The sequence below is a fragment of the Phyllobates terribilis genome, unplaced genomic scaffold (genome assembly GCF_046119375.1).
Source record: "Phyllobates terribilis strain yellow unplaced genomic scaffold, ASM4611937v1 Scaffold_1__5_contigs__length_1240528914, whole genome shotgun sequence".
In the NCBI taxonomy this organism is placed as follows: domain Eukaryota; kingdom Metazoa; phylum Chordata; class Amphibia; order Anura; family Dendrobatidae; genus Phyllobates; species Phyllobates terribilis.
Genome location: NW_027362761.1, coordinates 1,239,758,213 through 1,239,781,840, shown reverse-complemented (window position 1 = coordinate 1,239,781,840; position 23,628 = coordinate 1,239,758,213). Strand labels below are relative to the sequence as shown.

General features: G+C 47.8%; 1 pseudogene; it reads right to left on the bottom strand.

The window, feature by feature from the left end:
* Nucleotides 1-17,191: 17,191 nt before the first annotated feature.
* Nucleotides 17,192-21,926, bottom strand: LOC141244467 (serine/arginine-rich splicing factor 9 pseudogene; annotated as a pseudogene).
* Between the last annotated feature and the right edge of the window lie 1,702 nt (nucleotides 21,927-23,628).

The window sequence follows — 23,628 nt, the reverse complement described above, 5'->3', positions numbered from 1 at the left end:
TTTTGGTGATTTGGTGGTCACTTATGGTCGTTGTCTGCTGAAAGGTGAAATTCTTCCTCATCTTCAGCTTTTTAGCACAAGTGATTTTAATGCAAATTGACTGATATTTGGAACTGTTCTTTCCCTCCCCCTTGACTGAAGCCCCAGTTTCAGCTGACAAAAAACAGACCAAAAGCGCGATGTTGCCCCCATCATGCCTCACTGTGGGGATGGGGATCTTCTGGTGATGCACAGTGTCGGCTTTGCACCTTTTGGAATTATGTCCACAAAGTCCCTCCTTGTTCTCATCAGACATAACGTGTTCCCCTCATGTTTTTGGCCGACTTCATGTACCTATTAACAAAACATATCCAGGCTGGGAAGTTCTTCTTTGTAAAAAAAAAAAAGGCTTCCTAGTTGCCCCCGACCACACAGACTAGACATATTAAGAATATGGGAGATTGTTGTCACATGTAGGACACAACCAGGATTGTGCAGAGATCCCTGCAGCTCCTTTAATGTTGCTGTCGGCTTCTTGACAGCCTTCAGTATAAATTTTCTTATTTTTGAGGGACGTCCAGTCCTAGGTAATGTCAATATTGTGCCAAATTTCAGCTACTTCTTGATGACATTTTCAGTGTCCTCCCAGAACAGAGACACTTTCTCTGGAGTTAATCAGAATGATGGCGGACGAGCGCTGACTACTATGTAACGTGGATTCTTCTTGGCATGGATTGTTTTACGAGACACAACCCGGCGTTTTAACCTTGGTGTGTAGACTTTTTATATCCACTGTACATAGTGTATGATGGACAGGGCCAGACATCGGGGGTCTCACACGCTGATACATCACAATGACAGATGGGACAGGCGACACCTGCTGCGATCCGTTGAATGGGCCGAGCTTTCCACTAAGAGTCTTGTGCCGGTGTACTCCACTATCCCGTCTAAGAACTCATGGATGTTTGCAGAGGAAGCAAGAATTATCCCCCTGTCCCCATTGTAAATTTGTTTTATTAGTGAAATTTGCAACCTTTCTGCTTTTTTGCAATAAACAGTTGAAACAAGAACAATCTAAATATCTGAAAACAATTAATATAACAATGTGCTTTCATTCACCACAAAATATCATTTTTCCTGACTCCTGAAGTCTCAGGATTATTCACCCCTTTTTGACCAGCGTCTTCAGTACTTAGTAGAGCTAATCAAGTTGTTATGACCTGCTACCCCTCTGGCTATTATCACTTGATACATCTCCGGCTGTTATGACCTCCTGCCTTTCTGGCTGTTAGAACCTGCTGCAGATGTAATGCATAGCCAAACATCAGCTTTGGGCAGCGATTGGGCGAAATCTCAGCCCATTCCTTACAGACAATGGTCCCACGGTCACTAGTATTTTTCCTGCACTTTTCTCCTAGTGCCAAAGGAAGATGGAGCAAAGCAGCTGTATAGCATCACTGAAAGCCTACATACTACTTCACTATAGGCATCACAGAGTGTCCGCCAAGATTCACTGTGTGTGCGCATTACCAAGCCTCGCCATGCTTCACAGTAGATATCACTGAGCCACTGCAATGTTTCACTATAGGCATCACTGAGCCCCCAGCATGCTTCTCTATAGACATCACGAACTGCCGCTTTCCTGCAATGTTGGTAATGCTGAACCCCCGTCATACTGTTATGTAGGTATCACCGAGGACAAGCTATGTTTCACTGTAGACATCACTGAGCCCCCGGCATGCTTCACTGTAGACATCACTGAGACCCCAGCATGCTTCACTATAGACATCACGAACTGCCGCTTTCCTGCAATGTTGGTAATGCTGAACCCCCGTCATACTGTTATGTAGGTATCACCGAGGACAAGCTATGCTTCACAGTAGATATCACTGAGCCACTGCCATGTTTCACTATAGGCATCACTGAGCCCCCAGCATGTTTCACTATAGACATCACGAACTGCCACTTTCCTGCAATGTTGGTAATACTGAGCCCCCATCATACTGCTCGGTAGGTATCACCGAGGACAAGCTATGCTTCACTGTAGACATCACTGGGTCCCTGCTATGCTTCACTGTAGACATCACTGAGCCCCCGGCATGCTTCACTGTAGACATCACTGAGACCCCAGCATGCTTCACTATAGACATCACGAACTGCCGCTTTCCTGCAATGTTGGTAATGCTGAGCCCCCATCATACTGCTCGGTAGGTATCACCGAGGACAAGCTATGCTTCACAGTAGACATCACTAGGCCCAAGCCATGTTTCACTATAGGCATCACTGAGCCCCCAGCATGCTTCACTATAGACATCACGAACTGCCGCTTTCCTGCAATGTTGGTAATACTGAGCCCCCATCATACTGCTCGGTAGGTATCACCGAGGACAAGCTATGCTTCACTGTAGACATCACTAGGCCCATGCCATGTTTCACTATAGGCATCACTGAGCCCCCAGCATGCTTCACTATAGACATCACGAACTGCCGCTTTCCTGCAATGTTGGTAATACTGAGCCCCCATCATACTGCTCGGTAGGTATCACCGAGGACAAGCTATGCTTCACTGTAGACATCACTAGGCCCATGCCATGTTTCACTATAGGCATCACTGAGCCCCCAGCATGCTTCACTATAGACATTACGAACTGCCGCTTTCCTGCAATGTTGGTAATGCTGAACCCCCATCATACTGCTCGGTAGGTATCACCGACGACAAGCTATGCTTCACCGTAGACATCACTGGGCCCCTGCTATGCTTCACTGTAGACATCACTGAGCCCCCGGCATGCTTCACTGTAGACATCACTGAGCCCCCGGCATGCTTCACTGTAGACATCACTGAGCCCCCGGCATGCTTCACTGTAGACATCACAAACTACCACTTTCCTGCAATGTTAGTTTCACAGAATCCATGCTATGCTTCACTGTAGACATCATCAGGTCCTCGCTATGTTTCACTGTAGACCTTACTGGGCCCCCGCCGTGTGTGGAGACACGGGGGTCTCTCATGAGCATACTGCTACTCAGAAAACACAGGGTGAGGGTAAAACAGTGTGGCAATACTTTATTGAACCCTCAAACAGACAATAAAATATAGAACAGTCCCAGCAAAATACCCAAGAAGGTGCAAAATTACAGAGTCTCACCCTTCCGCTAACTCGCCGGGATTAGAACAGTTGCGATTCCAGGGCTTCCAGGGCCGACTACCTCTACCAATGACAACCTGCTTTTGGCAGGCACCCACAGAGAGGAGGTAATGACAAGCTTAGGAAGCTAACAGTCCACTGAGGCATGTGGACAGGTGACCAGATGGTGCCAACCTCACTACTCCGAATGTCTCCACGAAGCCAGGTGGCTTTTCCGAGTGTATCCATGGGGGCCAGGTGACCGGAGGATCCCAACCTGGCTACCTCAAATATATCCATTGGACCATGTGACCGGAGGGTCCTAACCTGGCTTCCTCAAACGTTTCCATGGGGACAGGTGACCGGAGGGTCCCAACCTGGCTTCTCCAAATGCATCTTTGGGTTCTGTGATATTCAATGGAGCAGATCTCTGTTCTTCCAGCTGGGGTCGTGGTGCCCTAGGCTGACATCCTGTAGAAAGTCAAATTTGTATCCCTCTTGATGGAGCCATGATGACATAGCTGTTGCTCTGGCAAGTCACTCTGATTCTTCTTGCAGAACTATAGAAATCCCTTTTTATATCCACATCTGTGGTCAACATCCACCAGTCAGTGGGGAGGTGAGATGAGTGTAACTCTCAATGTTTAAGCATTTAATCGATCTGCATAGTTTGCCCTTCTCTGTTTTGCAGGTCAACAAGCCACAGGGCCCACACAATGGTAAATTAACATATTTAGAAAACATCGATTGTTCAATAACCCTGCGTCCCTGTCTTGCAAAGTTAGCAGACAATAAGTTGCAGTATAGATCAACTCAAGTGTCAACATTCAGGCTTATTTAAATAATATCACAACATGAAATACAGGCAATAAAAAATATGTAAATAAAATGCAATAGCGCTGGCAAAAGAGCTGCAATCCTAAAGCACTGCGTGCCCAAGTGCTAAGAAAAAAAAGATAATAATAAGGGGTACAAGGATGCTCTGCAATGCTACTCGTGTGTCTATAAAAATGATGAGCTTTCCAAACTCTGCAATGAATGTTACAAACAGCAGGTAGCATTGTGTTGCACTCCCTGCTGTTTGCAGCATTCATTGCAGAGTTCGGAACGCTCATCATTTCTCCTGTGTACAGCTATTTTGGGTTACAGGTAGGATCATTTGATTAGCATTTTTATAGACACACGGGTGATAAAAACACCCAACAACCAGAGTATATTAGACCATAAATCTGTATTACTTATATATAAAAAATCAAATGCAGAACTGCTACGGATGGGGGATACACACTCCTTATATAGCATAGTCCCTGATCATAAACAAATAGTTATTTAATTAGGCGTAGACGCATTATGTAAAGCAGTAAGTGCAGGAAATTACTGTAAAGATAGTCCACTGTATGGTACCAATCACACAGCACCATTATTACATTTAATAAGTGCTTATGAGTCAAAATTGCTTCTATATATGAAGGTCAGTCATATTAATATATTTACTTTACAGTAATTAATCCAACAACCATGATTAATCCAGCCACATTATATTATAAAGTGACAAGTGCATATAAATCAAGATAAATGAGAGGTGTGATACAGCTTGAAATCTTAATCAGCCAGCCGCTTAGATTTGTTAAGTCAATGGAAATACACAATTATCTTTGTGTTTCCGTTGACTTGTAAATGTATGTGTATTTCAAGAAGGACAGACCAGTATTTATATAACCCTGATTGTTATCTCCTCTTGGGTTTGGAAACAATGATGTTTGCTAATATGCTAATTACATATTGTACTAAAAGCTGACTGAATGTTGATTTACATAGCCCACTGTATACTAACTATGTAAATTGATTGGCTCAAACAATGAGATCTGAGTGCTGCTCTTTCCCCCCAACCTGTGACTGATGACCTTACACAGATGTAAATATAAACAGGGATGTCTGTAGTGCTGTAAGCAAGATCAAGGAGCATCAGAAAGACTTTACAAGGAGAATGAGAGACATCCTTCAGGACAGACAGTAGATGGATTGTATGGCGGCTCCATCCAACGAGACACAAATTTGGATTCTACTTAATTCCGGCATAAGGGTACGGCCCTGACTGGAAAGATACGGATCTGCTCCACTGACCATCAGAGAGACCATGGAAATGTTTGTGGACACCAGGTTGGGACGATGAAGTCACCTGGCCCCGTGGATATGTTGTTTGGGGTTGCCAGGAGGGACCGTCCGATCGCGTGATCGAGTGTCAGTACACTCACCCGCGCTGCAGCCGGTGCTTTCCCCTCTAGTGCTCTGGTCTTCCGGCCATGTCCTTAGGGCAAGCACGGGCGCTCCCACCCTCTTAAACGGCCAGCGCGCGCACTTTCTATTACATCCCCAGCCAATGGCTGTGGGACACTCCATATATATTACCTCCTCCCTGTTGGGGAGGTGCCTGAGCAGCCTTCCTGTTCTACAGTCTATGTTGTTAAGGTTGCGTACTAGTCCATGCTACCAAGTCTGCTGCAAACCAAGCCAGCTGCACTCCGGTGCAAACCAAACCTGCTGTAATCCGGTGCAACTCTACTTTACTCTGGTGCAACCAAGCCTTCTGCACTCTGGTGCAACTCTGCTGCGCTCCGATGCAAATCAAACCTGCTGAACTCCGGTGCAACTCTGCTGTACCTCAACCTACCATACTCTGGTGCAACTCAGCTTACCGCACCCCGGTGCAACCAAGCCTGCTGCACTCCACTGCAAATCAAGCCTGCTGCACTCTGGTGCACCTCAGCCTACCACACTCCGGTGCAACTCAGTTTACCGCACCCCGGTGCAAATCAAGCCGGCTGCACTCCGGTGCAACCCAGTCTACCTGTCTTACTGGGTCCAGCTGCTGAGCGTCTGTTGGTCTGTTTTGGAGTAGCACCCGGGCCACCTCCCTCGACCCTCCTTGGATCGTGGAGTCGTAAAGCCGCCATGCGTCCGGGGTCTTATTGGGCAAGGCCCCTAGTTATGCCCCTCCAGGCACTCTCCGGTCCGTGGCACAGTGGTTCCACAAACCACGTACGTGAGAGTTTGCTCAGGCAATGGCATCCGCTGGGTCCAGGCTCCCGTCTGATCAGACCATGTACCAAGAGCTCTGCCAACAGAAAGGCGTGCAGGAGAAGTGGACGATGCAGATACAGTCCCTGACCACCAAGCTGGGGGCTTTGAACATCTCACCCGAGTCCTCCCATGTGCAAGCAGCCGTGTCGTCTTCGGGACCTTCTTCGTCTGTTTACTTTGTCCAAGGTTCACATAGACGGGCGGTTCGGCAAGTTCTTCAGCGTCTCAGGGAGAACCGACTCTACGCCAAGTATGAGAAATGTGTGTTCGAACAGTCCGCCCTTCCCTTCTTGGGTTACGTTATCTCAGATACCGGACTCAGGATGAATCCAGAGAAAGTCTCTTCCATCCTAAAATGGACACTGCCCTTTGGAGTCAAAGCAATTCAAAGGTTCCTTGGTTTCGCTAATTATTATCGACAATTCATTCCTCACTTCTCCTCTCTTACTGCTCCCATCTCTGCTATGACCTGAAAAGGAACCGATCCAAAGAACTGGTCTCCTGAGGCTGAGGAGGCTTTCCAGTCTCTAAAACGCTCCTTCTCTTCCGATCCCGTTCTGCACCGTCCTTGAACAAAGAGTTCTTCTTAGAGGTGGACGCATCCTCGTTTGGGGCTGGGCCTGTGCTCACTCAGAAATCTTCCTCAGGCGGCCGTCGAGTGTCCTGCGGTTTCTTCTCGAATGCTTTCTCCGCTCCAGAACGTAACTACCAATGTTTTCATTGGCTGTAAGCCATAATCATCAACATTCACAGAAATAAACACGTGAAAAAGATCCCTCTGTGTGTAATGACTCTATATAATAGATCCCTCTGTGTGTAATGACTCTATATAATAGATCCCTCTGTGTGTAATGACTCTATATAATAGATCCCTCTGTGTGTAATGACTCTATATAATAGATCGCTCTGTGTGTAATGACTCTATATAATAGATCCCTGCGTGTAATGACTCTATATAATAGATCCCTGCGTGTAATGACTCTATATAATAGATCCCTCTGCGTGTAATGACTCTATATAATAGATCCCTCTGCGTGTAATGACTCTATATAATAGATCCCTCTGTGTGTAATGACTCTATATAATAGATCGCTCTGCGTGTAATGACTCTATATAATAGATCCCTCTGCGTGTAATGACTCTATATAATAGATCCCTCTGCGTGTAATGACTCTATATAATAGATCCCTCTGCGTGTAATGACTCTATATAATAGATCCCTCTGCGTGTAATGACCCTATATAATAGATCCCTCTGCGTGTAATGACCCTTTATAATAGATCCCTCTGCGTGTAATGACTCTATATAATAGATCCCTCTGCGTGTAATGACTCTATATAATAGATCCCTCTGCGTGTAATGACTCTATATAATAGATCCTCTGCGTGTAATGACTCTATATAATAGATCCCTCTGCGTGTAATGACTCTATATAATAGATCCCTCTGCATGTAATGACTCTATATAATAGATCCCTCTGCGTGTAATGACTCTATATAATAGATCGCTCTGCGTGTAATGACTCTATATAATAGATCGCTCTGCGTGTAATGACTCTATATAATAGATCCCTCTGCGTGTAATGACTCTATATAATAGATCCCTCTGCGTGTAATGACTCTATATAATAGATCCCTCTGCGTGTAATGACTGTATATAATAGATCCCTCTGCGTGTAATGACTCTATATAATAGATCGCTCTGCGTGTAATGACTCTATATAATAGATCGCTCTGCTTGTAATGACTCTATATAATAGATCCCTCTGCGAGTAATGACTCTATATAATAGATCCCTCTGCGTGTAATGACTCTATATAATAGATCCCTCTGCGTGTAATGACTCTATATAATAGATCCCTCTGCGTGTAATGACTCTATATAATAGATCCCTCTGCGTGTAATGACCCTATATAATAGATCCCTCTGCGTGTAATGACTCTATATAATAGATCCCTCTGCGTGTAATGACTCTATATAATAGATCCCTCTGCGTGTAATGACTCTAAATAATAGATCCTCTGTGTGTAATGACTCTATATAATAGATCCCTCTGTGTGTAATGACTCTATATAATAGATCCCTCTGCGTGTAATGACTCTATATAATAGATCCCTGTGTGTAATGACTCTATATAATAGATCCCTCTGCGTGTAATGACTCTATATAATAGATCCCTCTGTGTAATGACTCTATATAATAGATCGCTCTGCGTGTAATGACTCTATATAATAGATCCCTCTGCGTGTAATGACTCTATATAATAGATCGCTCTGCGTGTAATGACTCTATATAATAGATCCATCTGCGTGTAATGACTCTATATAATAGATCCCTCTGTGTGTAATGACTCTATATAATAGATCCCTCTGCGTGTAATGACTCTATATAATAGATCCCTGTGTGTAATGACTCTATATAATAGATCCCTCTGCGTGTAATGACTCCATATAATAGATCCCTCTGTGTGTAATGACTCTATATAATAGATCCCTCTGCGTGTAATGACTCTATATAATAGATCCCTGTGTGTAATGACTCTATATAATAGATCCCTCTGCGTGTAATGACTCTATATAATAGATCCCTGTGTGTAATGACTCTATATAATAGATCCCTCTGCGTGTAATGACTCTATATAATAGATCCCTCTGTGTAATGACTCTATATAATAGATCCCTCTGCGTGTAATGACTCTATATAACAGATCCCTCTGCGTGTAATGACTCTATATAATAGATCCCTCTGTGTGTAATGACTCTATATAATAGATCCCTCTGCGTGTAATGACTCTATATAATAGATCGCTCTGCGTGTAATGAGTCTATATAATAGATCCCTGTGTGTAATGACTCTATATAATAGATCCCTCTGCGTGTAATGACTCTATATAATAGATCCCTCTGTGTAATGACTCTATATAATAGATCCCTCTGCGTGTAATGACTCTATATAATAGATCCCTCTGTGTGTAATGACTCTATATAATAGATCCCTCTGTGTAATGACTCTATATAATAGATCCCTCTGCGTGTAATGACTCTATATAACAGATCCCTCTGCGTGTAATGACTCTATATAATAGATCCCTCTGTGTGTAATGACTCTATATAATAGATCCCTCTGCGTGTAATGACTCTATATAATAGATCGCTCTGCGTGTAATGACTCTATATAATAGATCCCTGTGTGTAATGACTCTATATAATAGATCCCTCTGCGTGTAATGACTCTATATAATAGATCCCTCTGTGTAATGACTCTATATAATAGATCCCTCTGCGTGTAATGACTCTATATAATAGATCCCTCTGCGTGTAATGACTCTATATAATAGATCCCTCTGCATGTAATGACCCTATATAATGCAAATCACTCCTACTGGGTCCAGCTGCTGCCTGTCCGTTGGTCTGTTTTGGAGTAGCACCTGGACCACCTCCCTCGTTCCTCCTCAGATCGTGCAGTCGTAAAGCCGCTGTTGGACTGGGGTCGGATTGGGCGAGGCCCCTAGTAACGTCCCTCCAGTCAATTCTCGGTCTGTGGCACAGTGGTTCCACAAACCACGTACGTGACACCTTGTACCTCGATGAACTGCTAGCTTCCTAAGCTTGCCGCTACCTTCTCTCTGTGGGGGCCCACCAGAAGTGGGGGGTCACTGGTTGAGGTAGTCGGCCCTGGAAGTCCCAAGGCTCAGCTGTTCTATCCCAGGCGGATGGAGAAGGAAGGGTGAGACGGTGTAATGTTGCACCATCTTGGGGACCTGCTGGGACTGTTCTATGTGTTTATTGGCCGCTTTGTGGGTCAGTAAAGTATTGTCATGCTGTGTTACCCGCACCCTGTGTTGTCTGAGTAGCGTTATGCCCACGGAAGACACAGGGTCTTCACAAGAGATCAGTACTAAATACCAGCTGTGACGATACAGTTTATAATCTTAATTAGCCAGACGATTAGATTTGTTAATCCAAGAGAAATACACTATTATCTTTTGTGTTGACTTTTTAACCTGTGTTCTTCTTTAGTTGATTAACGCAGATCAGTATTTGTATAACCCTTATTGTTAGTGGACCCTGTGGCTTATTGACTCATAAGACAGGAGTACAGTTATTTTGTAACATACCTGGCGGCGTCCTTGCATGGTGGTCCATCTCCCACTGTGCAAGAGCGCGCACTTGATCTCCAGTCCAGAATGTCTCTCTGGCTTCCCTCCATGCTGTCTGTTTGTGTCTGTTTCTGCTGCTTAAGGGCGGCGCCCGATCACTTCCTGCTTTTTGTACCTGCTGTGGGTCACACCCCTTGTGCGTCCTCAGCCTATTGCTGTCTGTCACCTGGTATATAGCTCAGCTGCGCCCATCTATCCCTGCCTGAGCATAGTGTTTTCCTTCAGTGTGTGCTTGCACTCTGAAGGTGCCAGGTCCCGTCTTTGTTTCCTTGTCTGCCTTTCCTGGAGGCTGTATTTCCAGGCCTGTCTGAACACGCTCCTAGCCTGTTCCTCCTGCCTTCTAGGGGCCGATTACCTAGACCCGTTCCTGTATCTTGTCTGACCTGTCTGAACACGCTCCTAGCCTGTTCCTCCCGCCTTCTAGGGGCTGATTACCTAGACCCACTCCTGTATCTTGTCTGTCCTGTCTGAACACGCTCCTTGCCTGTTCGTCCTGCCTCTCTGGGGGCCGTATTCCCAGACCCGCTCCTGTATTCCGCTGCAGTGTCGGTCTCCTCCGTACACTCAGTTCCAGTCTGAACTCTCTCCTATCCTTTACCTGTTTTGCCTCTATGTCCGTTCCCTTCCTTTTTCTGCAGAGTCTGAACTCGTACCTAACTCCTGCTTGTTGTCTCTGTACTCCCGTTTGTGAGTTTGTGGTCCACTCGCTACTTCTCTGCTAGTACCCTGTGGGTGTCTGGCTCTGCCTTTCCCTTCCTGTCTGTTCCGTGTGAACAGAGCCCTGTCCCCCCTACTCAGCCTAGCCTGCTCTGACTCCTTTGCTCACCGCTCCGGCGGTTCTAGCCTGCTCTGACTCCTTTGCTCACCGCTCCGGCGGTTCTAGTCTGCTCTGACTCCTTTGCTCACCGCTCCGGCGGTTCTAGTCTGCTCTGACTCCTTTGCTTACCGCTCCGGCGGTTCTAGCCTGCTCTGACTCCTTGCTCACTGCTCCGCAGCCTTGCTCCGCTCTGACCCTTTTGCTCACTGCTCCGGCAGCCTTGCTCCGCTCTGACCCTTTTGCTCACTGCTCCGGCAGTCCTGTCCTGCCCTGCTTCTGCCCGCTGCTCCGGCAGTCCTGTCCTGCCCTGCTTCTGCCCGCTGCTCCGGCAGTCCTGTCCTGCCCTGCTTCTGCCCGCTGCTCCGGCAGTCCTGTCCTGCCCTGCTTCTGCCCGCTGCTCCGGCAGTCCTGTCCTGCCCTGCTTGTGCTCGCTGCTCCTGCAGCCCCGTCCTGCTCTGTTCTTGCCCACCGCTTCGGGCGTTCCCTCTCTGCTGTGGTTGTCTACCGCATCTGCGGTTCTGTGACCCAGTCTGTACTGGGTCTTAACCTTTCTGTGCTCCAGCCCGTCCTTTCGGCCAGTACCTCCCTGCCTGCATACTCGCCTGTATCCACCCATCTGCATACCTGCCGTGTTTGCTTACATCCACCAGTCTGTGCCAGCCTAACCTGCCTGTTCCTGAGTCCCAGTGTGTACTGGGTCCTATCCCGCCTGTGTTCCTACCTGCTAGTGCCTCCCTGTCTGCACTCTAGCTGTGCTTGCCTGTACCCCTCTGCCTGTATTGTTCCTGAGTCCCAGTGTGTACTGGGTCCTATCCCGCCTGTGTTCCTACCTGCTAGTGCCTCCCCGTCTGCACTCTAGCTGCGCTTGCCTTTACCCGCCTGCCTGCATACCAGTCGTGCCTGCCTATACCCTCCAGTCTGTGCGCCAGCCTAACCAGCCTGTTCCAGTAATCCCTGTGTGGGTCAACCCCCGTGTCCGGAGTTTGACCTGGAGTAGCACCTGGTCCCTCTGCCCGGTTTCTCCCTGGTGCACTGGCGTCGTATGCCGTCGTGCCATCTTGGTCGGATCGGCCAGATACTTAGTCACGCCCCTCCAGGCACTCTCCGGTTCATGGTCCAGTGGAACCACAACACCCGCACACGCCAGTCAGTCCGGGCGTGTGCATAACAGCATGCTCAGGCCATGGTTCCCGTTGAGCCCCACGGCCTTCGCTCTCTGAGAAGTTTTCCAGCGAATACATGCATTAAAAATAAATAAATAATTTTTTTTTTTTTTTTTACTCAGCTGAGTTCCAGGCGAATTACGCACCCGTCCAGATGGATCTATCTGCTCTCGTTCCTGCGGATCCGCCACGTTACTATGGGGATCCAAGACAAAGTCGTGCATTTGTGGAGCAATGCATGCTACACTTCAAGTTCTACCCTCTATGTTTTCCCACCGATCGGGTTAAGGTGGCATTCATTATGTCTTACCTGGCGGGTGATGCCTTGGAATGGATCAACCCCCTATATGAAACACAGGATCCGATCCTCCTGGACCTAATGGCCTTCCTGGTGGCCTTTCTAATGGTCTTCGATGATCCTAACCCGGAGGCTCCTGCTGAAGCTTCACCTCCCAATATCCCGGAGCAGCCCCGATGGGTAATGTGTGTGGGTAGCGCAATAGTCCTCCAGCCCAATGAGACTACTGTCCACCCAGAATCTTCACAGGGTGACTACGCTTTCCTGAATACATCTCCCAACCTCAAGAGGCAGTCCAGACGTGCTAGACGTAGAGGCAAGCCGTCACGCCAGGGTCTGTCCTCCCTGAGACCTCCTGACCCCAACCTTGAAGTCCCTACTGAAGCTTCATCTCCCTGTATCCCGGAGAAGCCCCAACGGGTAATGTGCGTGGGTAGTGCTCCGGTTCTCCTGCCCGAAGAGACTTCTGCCCATCCAGACTCCACACAGGAGAACTTCCTGCACCCGGCATCAGATGCTTCACCCACTTTAACCGGTGTGCATATCCAAGGATGCTCCAAAGCTGTGGTTACCTCTGAGTCTGTGCACCTCTACTACCTGGCGGAGGACCCCCTGTTGCCTCCTGAATCCTCCGGGATACCACTCGATGACAAATGGAGAGAGACTTCTCTACACTCGGTACTCGATACTTTGTCCGCTTCGTCCTGTGAGCCTGACAATCGGTACCCCAAAGTGGTAGTTACCCCCGAGTCTCTACACCCATCCGACCAGGCGGAGGACCTCCAGTTGTCTCCAGAACCCTTCGGGGTGCTACCTGGTAGCGAAAGGACAGAGACTCTCCTATACTCTGTACCTGATACCTCGCTCGCTTCGTCCAGTGAGTCCAACCTAGTGTACTCCGAAGCAGAGGTTACTCCCGAGTCTCTACACCCCTCCGACCAGGCGGAGGACCTCCAGTTGTCTCCAGAACCCTTCGGGGTGCTACCTGGTAGCGAAAGGACAGAGACTCTCCTTTACTCTGTACCTGATACCTCGCTCGCTTCGTCCAGTGAGTCCAACCTAGTGTACTCTGAAGCAGAGGTTACCCGTGAGTCTCTACACCCTTCTGACCAGGCGGAGGACCGCCAGTTGTCTCCAGAACCCTTCGGGGTGCCACCTGGTGGTGAATGGACAGAGACTTTCCTATACTCGGTACCCGATACCTCGCCTGCTTCGTCCAGTGAGTCCGACCTAGTGTACTCTGAAGCAGATGTTTTCTCTGAGCCTCTGCACTCTTCTGACCCGGCGGAGGACCTCCAGTTGTTTCCTGAATCCTCCGGGGTACCACCAGATAACAAAGAGACAGTGACTTTTCCTCATTATGTACCTGATAACCCGTCTATTTCTTCCTGTGAGCTTGACAAGATGTACCTCGAAGCAGAGATTACCCCCAAGTCTCTGTCCCCCTCCAACCCGGTGAAGGACTTCCAGTTGTCTCCTGTACCCTCTGGGGTGCCACCTGAAAATATGTGGAAAGAGACTTCCTTGTGTGCTGTTCCTGGTACTCCACCCGTTTCGTCTGTTGCTGAGGATGGCTGGATAGGAGGTAGCATCCTAGCTAACCAGATGAGATCAGTTTTTCCTGTGGACAGTGGAAGTGATCTCCTTGAAGTGAACGACTGGTCCTCGAATTCCCTGCGGAAGATTCTGGCAGGCCTGAAGAAGAGGGGGCGTAAGGGGGGGGGTACTGTAACATACCTGGCGGCGTCCTTGCATGGTGGTCCATCTCCCACTGTGCAAGAGCGCACACTTGATCTCCAGTCCAGAATGTCTCTCTGGCTTCCCTCCATGCTGTCTGTTTGTGTCTGTTTCTGCTGCTTAAGGGCGGCGCCCGATCACTTCCTGCTTTTTGTACCTGCTGTGGGTCACACCCCTTGTGCGTCCTCAGCCTATTGCTGTCTGTCACCTGGTATATAGCTCAGCTGCTCCCATCTATTCCTGCCTGAGCATAGTGTTTCATTCAGTGTGTGCTTGCACTCTGAAGGTGCCAGGTCCCGTTCTGTGTTCTCTTGTCTGCCTATCCTGGAGGCTGTATTTCCAGGCCTGTCTGAACACGCTCCTAGCCTGTTCCTCCCGCCTTCTAGGGGCCGATTACCTAGACCCGTTCCTGTATCTTGTCTGACCTGTCTGAACACGCTCCTAGCCTGTTCCTCCCGCCTTCTAGGGGCTGATTACCTAGACCCGCTCCTGTATCTTGTCTGTCCTGTCTGAACACGCTCCTTGCCTGTTCGTCCCGCCTCTCTGGGGGCCGTATTCCCAGACCCGCTCCTGTATCCCGCTGCAGTGTCGGTCTCCTCCGTACACTCAGTTCCAGTCTGAACTCTCTCCTATCCTTTACCTGTTTTGCCTCTATGTCCGTTCCCTTCCTTTTTCTGCAGAGTCTGAACTCGTACCTAACTCCTGCTTGTTGTCTCTGTACTCCCGTTTGTGAGTTTGTGGTCCACTCGCTACTTCTCTGCTAGTACCCTGTGGGTGTCTGGCTCTGCCTTTCCCTTCCTGTCTGTTCCGTGTGAACAGAGCCCTGTCCCCCCTACTCAGCCTAGCCTGCTCTGACTCCTTTGCTCACCGCTCCGGCGGTTCTAGCCTGCTCTGACTCCTTTGCTCACCGCTCCGGCGGTTCTAGTCTGCTCTGACTCCTTTGCTCACCGCTCCGGCGGTTCTAGTCTGCTCTGACTCCTTTGCTTACCGCTCCGGCGGTTCTAGCCTGCTCTGACTCCTTGCTCACTGCTCCGCAGCCTTGCTCCGCTCTGACCCTTTTGCTCACTGCTCCGGCAGCCTTGCTCCGCTCTGACCCTTTTGCTCACTGCTCCGGCAGTCCTGTCCTGCCCTGCTTCTGCCCGCTGCTCCGGCAGTCCTGTCCTGCCCTGCTTCTGCCCGCTGCTCCGGCAGTCCTGTCCTGCCCTGCTTCTGCCCGCTGCTCCGGCAGTCCTGTCCTGCCCTGCTTCTGCCCGCTGCTCCGGCAGTCCTGTCCTGCCCTGCTTGTGCTCGCTGCTCCTGCAGCCCCGTCCTGCTCTGTTCTTGCCCACCGCTTCGGGCGTTCCCTCTCTGCTGTGGTTGTCTACCGCATCTGCGGTTCTGTGACCCAGTCTGTACTGGGTCTTAACCTTTCTGTGCTCCAGCCCGTCCTTTCGGCCAGTACCTCCCTGCCTGCATACTCGCCTGTATCCACCCATCTGCATACCTGCCGTGTTTGCTTACATCCACCAGTCTGTGCCAGCCTAACCTGCCTGTTCCTGAGTCCCAGTGTGTACTGGGTCCTATCCCGCCTGTGTTCCTACCTGCTAGTGCCTCCCTGTCTGCACTCTAGCTGTGCTTGCCTGTACCCCTCTGCCTGTATTGTTCCTGAGTCCCAGTGTGTACTGGGTCCTATCCCGCCTGTGTTCCTACCTGCTAGTGCCTCCCCGTCTGCACTCTAGCTGCGCTTGCCTTTACCCGCCTGCCTGCATACCAGTCGTGCCTGCCTATACCCTCCAGTCTGTGCGCCAGCCTAACCAGCCTGTTCCAGTAATCCCTGTGTGGGTCAACCCCCGTGTCCGGAGTTTGACCTGGAGTAGCACCTGGTCCCTCTGCCCGGTTTCTCCCTGGTGCACTGGCGTCGTATGCCGTCGCGCCATCTTGGTCGGATCGGCCAGATACTTAGTCACGCCCCTCCAGGCACTCTCCGGTTCATGGTCCAGTGGAACCACAACACCCGCACACGCCAGTCAGTCCGGGCGTGTGCATAACATATTTATTGACTACATGTAGTCATGCGGCTCTTATGCGATCCAATGGAAGCCAATGGCGGCGATTTCGCAGCGAAATCGCACTAGAATTGGTCTTGCTGCGGGTTTTACCGCAATGCGAATTCGCAGTGGAAATTTCTGCATGATGTGCACAGCACATGCGGATTTGCATTGAAGTAAATGGCAGACCTATTAAAAGCGATTTTAATGCGTTTTCGCAGCAAAAATACGCCACAAAAACGCATTAAAATCACTTTGTGTGCATATAGCCTTACATTCACTTAAGTTTGTGTATATAGAGTAGAGTGAGATCCCCGGCGCCCCAAAGCAGGTTTAGCCCTTTCTTCATCAGGGGGCATGTTTATGGGAAGACGTTAGCTCATTTAAATAACGTAAGCCGCCTAATGGCGACATAGATCTCACTGGCAACACAGTGTATTAGTGATGTATCCCTATAGGTATTAGATTACTCGCAAGTCAAAGACGTCGTTGTAGTCTACCTCTGATAGACACTTCCACCGGCGGCCCGTCCTCTTTGTTTGAGCTTATCCCCCTGCTCTTGTAAATAAACTAGCTGGCTTAGTAGAATATGCAATTAGCATAGTAACAAACATCATTGTTCCCAAACACTGAGTCACTGTCCTTCTTGACCAGCCAAAGAAACACATACATTCGCAAGACAACACAAACACAATAGTGTATTTCTCTTGGCTTAACAAATCTAGACGTCTGGCTTATTAAGATAAGAAGTTGTTTCGTCACATTGCTCCTCTCTTAATTAGGCAGACATGATAGGATCTCAGTCATCCTTCTCCACTTATTGGGGACAGTCCATCACCAAATCTTTCAGCACACATACGAATGTAAGAGGTTTCACCTTCATGTGAACGAAACTTGGCATCAGTTTCTTCAAAGCATATTCCATATCTTCCTTGCGAATAAATTCCACAATTGCCAATCCTTGTGTATCAGCATAGCAGACAATTCCAGCTCCTTTCATATGGTCTTTCAGATCCTGCCAACTTCCTGATGGGGGAAGCTCTCAGACGAAGACTCTGTATTCAGTTCACTGGGAAGGGGGTCCGTTCCTCCTGCAAGGACCTCCATATCCTTCCCTGGTCTCCGGTATGACCTGGGAAACTCTACACGTAACCAACGTGAAGCAAACTCATATCCATTGCATCTAAACACAGTGTCCTCCGTATCTGGCGGATCCTGGAAACTGATGAAGGCAAACGGTAAGGGATTACCTATCCTGCGATTCTTCAATTTGATGGTAAGGATCCACCCGTACCGATGGAACAACTGCTCCAGCTCCTTTTCCCGTATATCGGCTCACATAAATGCACCCATTCCCCGAGCGCTGATCCCCAGCCCGGGAGATGGCCACTTGGTGGCCTGGTAAATGACGTTCTGAGGGGACAATATCTGGGCTGACCAGGATGATGGGAGACCCAGGGTTCAGAAGTCCCTGGGTCTGGATATCATCGACCTTGTCCAGCTGAATGTGGTGATGGAGGTTAGCTTGTTTAGTGTAGTGAATCTGCAAGGACAGGGTATATTACTTCATCCACTGCTGCTGTATCCGGGGGGTAGCATCCCTCAGACCCTGATGGCTTGTCATGGCAGACACTGGAAGGATGGACCGGCAGACAGGCTCCAGGCATGGGGCCCTGGACCTGCAGACAATCTTTGGCCATGTGTCCAAGATGTCCACATGTATAACAGCGCCGTGGGTTTTGCAAATCACGGATCCTGTTTGTAAACCTTTGTCCTGATGGGCTTTCTGCAGGGTAGAGGGATAGTCCTGCTGGAATGGATGGTGGCCGCTTGAATCCTTGGTTGAGGGGTTTCCTGGGATCGATGGGTATATCGGGTCTCCAGTGGGGTTAATTGGCTGTAAATTTGTCGGCCAATCGGGCTGCTTGCTCTGGGGTTTTGGGCTTCCGGTCGGCTACCCACGCTAGTATTTCTGGGGCCATTTTCTCTATAAGTTGCTAGAGTACGATCATGTCCTGGAGAGCATCAGCAGAGTGGGCAGCCCGACCATCGAGCCAGCGGTTGCAGTGCCGTTGGAGTTCACTGCCAAATTCTGCATAGGAGACCCCATGGTGAGACAATGTCCGGAAAGTGGTGCAATATCTCTCGGGGGTGATGGTAAAAAGGGCCAACAGGGTATCCTTAATAGTCCAATAGTCCAGGCAGTCCTGAGGCCCAAGCGACCGGACAGCATCCCGTGCCTGGCCAGTCAAACTAGTCCACGAGTATTTGGCCCAATCAGCTGTGGGCATCTGATGGATCAGCATCAGGGTCTCAAAATCTTGCAGATGTTCATCAACCCCTGGGCTGGACTAATTAAACACAGGTAAGTCTTAGTAGCGGAGATGATTTCCTTGATGGTGGGTCATCATGGAGGTAGGGTCCGGCATTGATGGTAGGGATACTGCAACTCTCAAAACTGATTCAATAACACATGTCCTCTCCTCGCTTGAGACTCCGGGTCCCAATGCGATCAACAATTCCTGGATTCGGGCTGCTAGTGACTGGGTATTTGATTCCAGATTACCACTGGATCCTGGATTTGGCAAACAGTTTAATTCTTATGGGTCCATTTCAGCGGAGTTTTCATGGTCCTCGACGACATTCTGGGCTTCCAAATGGACCAATTCCTGCACCAAATCTGACCGAGTGTCGGTGGTTCGGTATTCGATCCGTCGAACCTGGCACACCTCCTGTAGTCTCTGTTTATTGTTGTGGCTGTATATTCCCTCCGGTCATCCTTCCAAGGCCGAGCTGGTGGGATTGTACATGGTGGAGTCTGAAACCTGCTGTGTATGTGTGAGGATCTGAGATTGTGGGGTCTTAATAATCACCTAGGCAGGTTAACAATATTTTATTCTTTACATCAGTGGTAATACAGCAATTCCAGGTAAATGTCCAAAATACAATTGTCTCAGTCCACAAGATCCTCCATACAACAGATAAAACGATGGAAGCACAGGTATCCAGTAGCACAGTCCTTTAAGAAAGTTTAAATCCCAACGACATATCCCCAAACTGTAGCACGCTTATCCAGCCCAGTCGGTACTGATCTCCATATCCCATCGATCCATCCATCATCCAGGACCTCAGTGTCGATAATATTCCTTCGAGGTCCTTCCACACCTTTCCCACTAAACACATGGCTTCTCTTTTCTCCCTCCCTGGGACAGCCCCCTTCCCCTTAGACATTTGCTTTTAGCTGTAAGAATGAAAAATCTTTCAGATGCCCATCACTGGTGACCCCTGTGGTGATGGCCCTCTCAGAGAACAATGGTTTAAGGCTCCTGAGATATGGTCATTGAATGTAAGCATTGATACCTGAAGCTGAACTGATGAGCAAGCAAATCACTAATGAGATTAATAGAATGCTGGACACTTTACAAGTGAATCTAGTGCACATACTGACGAGCAAGCAGAACTCTATAAAACATAACAAGTATATCACTAATAAAACATAATAATAATATCGACGGAACCGGTGCTACGTGATGGAAAAGTCTCAGTCTTTAGTAAGTGTGCAGCTCTTCACAATATGCCTCACCTATGGTCTGCTGGGTCTGTCTATATGCCTCCCTCGTTGTGAAGCCCTTGGATGGTGTCTACGAACACCAGTCCCCTGCAGCTCCCCCAGATCCGAAGGGCTGAGTAGTATCCCACTGTTGCCACCAAAATGTGGAGACACAGGGTTTCCTGTGGGCAGAACACTAATCAGACAGGGTGCGGGTAAAACAGTGTGGCAACACTTTATTGAACCACCAAACACACAATGACATAAAGAACAGTCTCAGCAAATACACAAGATAGTGCAAGTTATAGAGTCTCACCCTTTCGCTGGCTCGCCGAAATGAAAGCCGCTGTGAACTTCCAGGGCTAATTACCTCCACCAGTGGCAACCCTCTTTAGGCAGGCACCCACAGAGAGGAGGTAACGACAAACTTATGAAGCTGACAATCCATGGAGGTATGTGGCAAGGTGACCTCACTGTCCCAACCTGGGTACTTCAAAATGTCTCTGAGGGTTCAGCAATGTTCAATGGAGCAGATGTGTGTTCTTCCAGCTAGGGCTGTGGTCCCTTAAGCTGATAGTGTACTCGGTGATATGTTTGAATCACTCCCGTGTGCATGATTTGCGACTGTTTGACAGCTTTAACCCCTTTAAAGCCCAAGACGTATTAATACGTATCTGCGCCCTAGGCTTTAAGAGCCCGATACGTATTAGTACGTCTTTGCGATCAGAAGTGTCAGAAAGTTAAAAAAAATAATAAAAGAAAATTGTAAAAATATAAAAAAATAAAAATAAAAAAAATAATCCACCAAAAATAAAAATATAATATACCCATTAATAAATATTATGAAAACAAAACAATAAAAGTACACACATTTGGTATCGCCGCATCCGGAATAACCTGATCTATAAAATTGTCCCACTAGTTAACCCCTTCAGTGAACACGGTAAAAAAAATAAATAAAAAACGAAGCAAAAAACAAAGCTTTATCATCATACCGCCAAACAAAAAATCGAATAACACGCGATCAAAAAGACGAATATAAATAAAAATGGTACCGCTGAAAACATCATCTCGTCCCGCAAAAAAACAAGCCGCCATACAGCTCCATCAGCCGAAAAATAAAAAAGTTATAGCTCTCAGAATAAAGAGATGCAAAAAAATATTTTTTTCTATAAAATACAGTTAGGTCCACATATATTTGGACAGAGAGAACATTTTTCTACTTTTGGTTCTAGACATTACCACAATGAATTTCAAACAAAACAATTCAGATGCAGTTGAAGTTCAGACTTTCCGCTTTCATTTGAGGGAATCCACATTAAAATTGGATGAAGGGTTTCGGCGTTTCAGCTCCTTAACATGTGCCACCCTGTTTTTAAAGGGACCAAAAGTAATTGGACAGATTAAATAATTGTAAATAAAATGTTCATTTCTAGTACTTGGTTGAAAACCCTTTGTTGGCAATGACTGCCTGAAGTCTTGAACTCATGGACATCACCAGACGCTGTGTTTCCTCCTTTTTGATGCTCTGCCAGGCCTTCACTGCGGTGGTTTTCAGTTGCTGTTTGTTTGTGGGCCTTTCTGTCTGAAGTTTAGTCTTTAACAAGTGAAATGCTGCTCAATTGGGTTGAGATCAGGTGACTGACTTGGCCATTCAAGAATATTCCACTTCTTTGCTTTAATAAACTCCTGGGTTGCTTTGGCTTTATGTTTTGGGTCATTGTCCATCTGTAGTATGAAACGAAGAGCAATCAGTTTGGCTGCATTTGGCTGGATCTGAGCAGACAGTATGGCTCTGAATACAACAGAATTCATTCGGCTGCTTCTGTCCTGTGTCACATCATCAATAAACACTAGTGACCCAGTGCCACTGGCAGCCAGGCATGCCCAAGCCATCACACTGCCTCCGCCGTGTTTTACAGATGATGTGCTATGCTTTGGATCATGAGCTGTACCACACCTTCACCATTCTTTCCTCTTTCCATCATTCTGGTAGAGGTTGATCTTGGTTTCATCTGTCCAAAGAACCTTCTTGCAGAACTGTGCTGGCTTTTTTAGATGTTTTTTAGCAAAGTCCAGTCTAGGCTTTTTCTTCTTGATGCTTATGAGTGGCTTGCACCGTGCAGTGAACCCTCTGTAGTTACTTTCATGCAGTCTTCTCTTTATGGTAGATTTGGATATTGATACGTCTACCTCCTGGAGAGTGGTGGTCACTTGGTTGGCTGTTGTGAAGGGGTTTCTCTTCACCATGGAGATTATTCTGCGATCATCCACCACTGTTGTCTTCCGTGGGCGCCCAGGTCTTTTTGCATTGATGAGTTCACCAGTGCTTTCTTTCTTTCTCAGGATGTACCAAACTGTAGATTTTGCCACTCCTAATATTGTAGCAATTTCTCGGATGGGTTTTTTCTGTTTTTGCAGCTTAAGGATGGCTTGTTTCACCTGCATGGAGAGCTCCTTTGACCGCATGTTTACTTCACAGCAAAACCTTCCCAATGCAAGCACCACACCTCAAATCAACTCCAGGCCTTTTATCTGCTTAATTGAGACTGACATAACGAAGGGATTGCCCACACCTGTCCATGAAATAGCTTTGGAGTCAACTGTCCAATTACTTCTGGTCCCTTTAAAAACAGGGTGGCACATGTTAAGGAGCTGAAACTCTCAGTTTCTGTCCTGTTTCTCCCACATAGGGACCCCCAAAAGGACCGATAGTGCACAGAATTAAGTCCACCACATTGGAAGAGGAACATGTGAATGTCCCGGGAATCTGGTGCTGTGTGTTGGGAATCTGTAAAAGTTCCTCTTGGTGGATCGGAGGGCATTGAACTTCGAATCATGAGGCAAGGGAGGGTCTTTAATATTGTTTTTAGCCGGTCATCCTTGTGTAGGATGTGGTGATGTTTTTTAGCAGTTTTTCTCAGTACCTCAAGCTGTGGATTGTAGGTCACCACCAGAGGTACACGATTATTTTCCTCTTTTTCTCTGTACTGAAGTAATTGACTTCTAGGGATCCTAATGATCTGGTCATCGGTGAAGGTGGGGTGGTAGACTTGGTTTAAAAATGTCCGTCCCACATACCTCAGATGGGACAACTTCCACCCGAAACACATTAAAAAGTCCATTGTTTACAGCCAGGCCCTTAGATATAATCGTATCTGTTCCAGCCCAACGGACAGGGATGAAAACTGAACCCATTTTTAAACCAAGGCTACCACCCCACCTTCACTGATGACCAGATCATTAGAGCCACAAGGATCCCTAGAAGTCAATTACTTCATGTCAGGGATTCACACAATCCCGATTACTCACAGAGACCACCCACTGTGATCTCTGGAACGAACAGCTCTCTGCTGCCCCCTATCGTCCGGACAATTACACAATTGGCCGATGATCAACCGAAGGGGGCGCAGGCTGTTCTCTTATTAGTTATTGGAAAGCTAACAGTGAGCGTATGGCATACACACCTCCGGATTCCAACGCATGGAATATGTGTATATACCCCCGTACGATCACTGCTAACTCCACGATAACTCAGGAAAGATTATTAGCTGCCACCATCAATCAGTTTCTTATTAACTATTAAAATCCAATACAGGCCTGATTGGACACCTGCTTTCTGGTATCGTGTGGCTTCGGGGAAGGCATGATTACAGAGCAAAAGAAACAGAACTATTACATTTTATATTT